Raw genomic sequence first — 2,093 nt, forward strand, 5'->3', positions numbered from 1 at the left:
TTGTATCTTAGCTAGAAAATTTTTATTGAATATGTCAATGCTGTTGTAATGAAATGCTTCTTCTAAGTATGTGGTTATTAAAAAAATAATTAACTGGGAAAAAATAATAATAAATATTAAAAAAAAAAAGAAAAGAAAGAAAAAAAAAAGCACTGGCTGCTCTTGTAGATGATCCAATTCAATTCTCGGGACCCACATAGCAGTTAATAACCATCCCTAACTCCAGTTCCAAGGGACCCAACACCTTCTTCTGACCTTTGCGGGCAATGCACAACCCAGGTACACTTACATACATGCAAGCAATACAGTCATACGCATAAAATAAAAAATAAAATATTTTAAACAAACAATTCATCTTGAACTTCCTGATTCCTTATACTTCTTAAACCCTTTAAAAAAAAATTCAGTGTCCCAGCACTCAGAAGGCAGAGGCAGGCAAATCTCTGTGAGTTCAAGTACAGCCTGGTCTACATAGTGAGTTCCAGGCCAGCTGGGGCTACAGGGAGACTCTATCTCCATAAGACCACAAAAAAAGAAAAAAACCTCAGTGTGTGCCTTTCAAATTGACATTTTCTTGGGTGCATTTTGCCACCACATTCTCTGATGACTCCATGATTGGTAGGTGTGGTTCGGCACACTGAATGGGAAGTGATGATCATTGCATGCCTTAAGATTTTTTTATTTTTCTGGGCCGTATGCATTTGAATTTTCAAAGCATGTATTTCTTATAACTGGGTACCCTTTTCAAGGTTATCTTCTCCATCCTCAGGCTTATGTAACTGCTATAAAATTTTTTGAGCTTTCTATGTTTTCTTTCTCTAAATATAATTTTCCAAGTGTATCTTAAACCATAGTTTATCATTCTCAACACCTTTCAATCCTTCCAATGTTGTTTTATAAAATTCCTATAGTAAATCCCTCTTAGAAGTGGAGATGTAATCAAAAATAACATCAGTGATTTTTTTCTGAAGTTTCTTGTGGCTGCATTGTAAATATAGATCAATAACTGTCTATATCTTTTCATCATTCCTGGAAAGTTTGTCGACTTGAAACTAATTATCTGCTTCAGTGCTTTAACTCTCCAATCTCCCTTTTACCTTGTAGTTCCAAAACCTCTTGGAAGCTGCTTGGTGCTGCTTTAAGTTCATCTCCTTTCAATGCTTTGGAATTATAGAACTGATTTTCTAAATCCACATGTAACTCAGAGATACTATCTTTTGAGTATTCCAGGTGGCTATCTTCCTGTCAACAACATGAAATCACCTTCTGTGTAAGACACGTTGGCCAGAGAGAGGAAAGGTGTAGAAACTGGAGATCTACTGTACAAACGCCTTTCAATGGTTATGTGTTAGGAGTTCTCATCAGGTGTTTCTTTCTTCTGGAATGAGAATATTACCCAGTAAGCTCTCCTTATGGCATTATAGACTTTCTTTAGCCCACATATCCATACTTTTCCAAATGCCTCCTACATGCACATTTTTTTTGTTTTGTTTTGTTTTTTCGTCACTTAATCGTTTTATTGTTAGATGCTTAGCTTGAATTTTTGTGTATATTAAGCTTATTTTTAATAGTTCTTAACATTTATTTTATTTTGTATGTATGCAGGCATATGCACATGGCACAGCATGTGTGTGAAGGTCAGAGGACAAGTTGCAGGAGTCAGTTCTCGTCTTCCACCATGTGGGTCCCAGGGATCAAATTCAGTGAGGCTTTCGGGCAAGTGCCTTTATCCACTGAGCCATCTCGCACCAGTCCATTAAGCTTATTTTTCCTGTTTCTTTACCCAGAGGTGCAATTGCCAGTTCAAACAATGTGAATACTTTTAAGGCGCAGTTTAAGGTTTTTCAGGATGATGATACTCAGTGTATACTGCCCACATAAAATGCCTGTCATGCAGCCTCATCAACATTAACAATTGTTATCTTTTAAATTTTGCAAATATGGCAAATGGAAAAATATTTTTTCATTCATTTCATTGCTACTGGTATTTGGTTTGTTTTCTTTTGTTGTTATATGGGATGTTTCTTGAGACAGGGTCTCATTCACTATGTAGCCCAAGCTAGCCTCGACCATGTACCGAATCCTCCTGCCTC

General features: G+C 36.6%; 1 pseudogene; it reads right to left on the reverse strand.

Moving 5' to 3' along the window:
* Window positions 1-2,093, reverse strand: part of LOC103743204 — a 9,774-nt pseudogene that overhangs the window by 5,657 nt on the left and 2,024 nt on the right.

Source organism: Nannospalax galili, unplaced genomic scaffold, assembly GCF_000622305.1.
Source record: "Nannospalax galili isolate Female #2095 unplaced genomic scaffold, S.galili_v1.0 scaffold40, whole genome shotgun sequence".
Lineage (NCBI taxonomy): Eukaryota > Metazoa > Chordata > Mammalia > Rodentia > Spalacidae > Nannospalax > Nannospalax galili.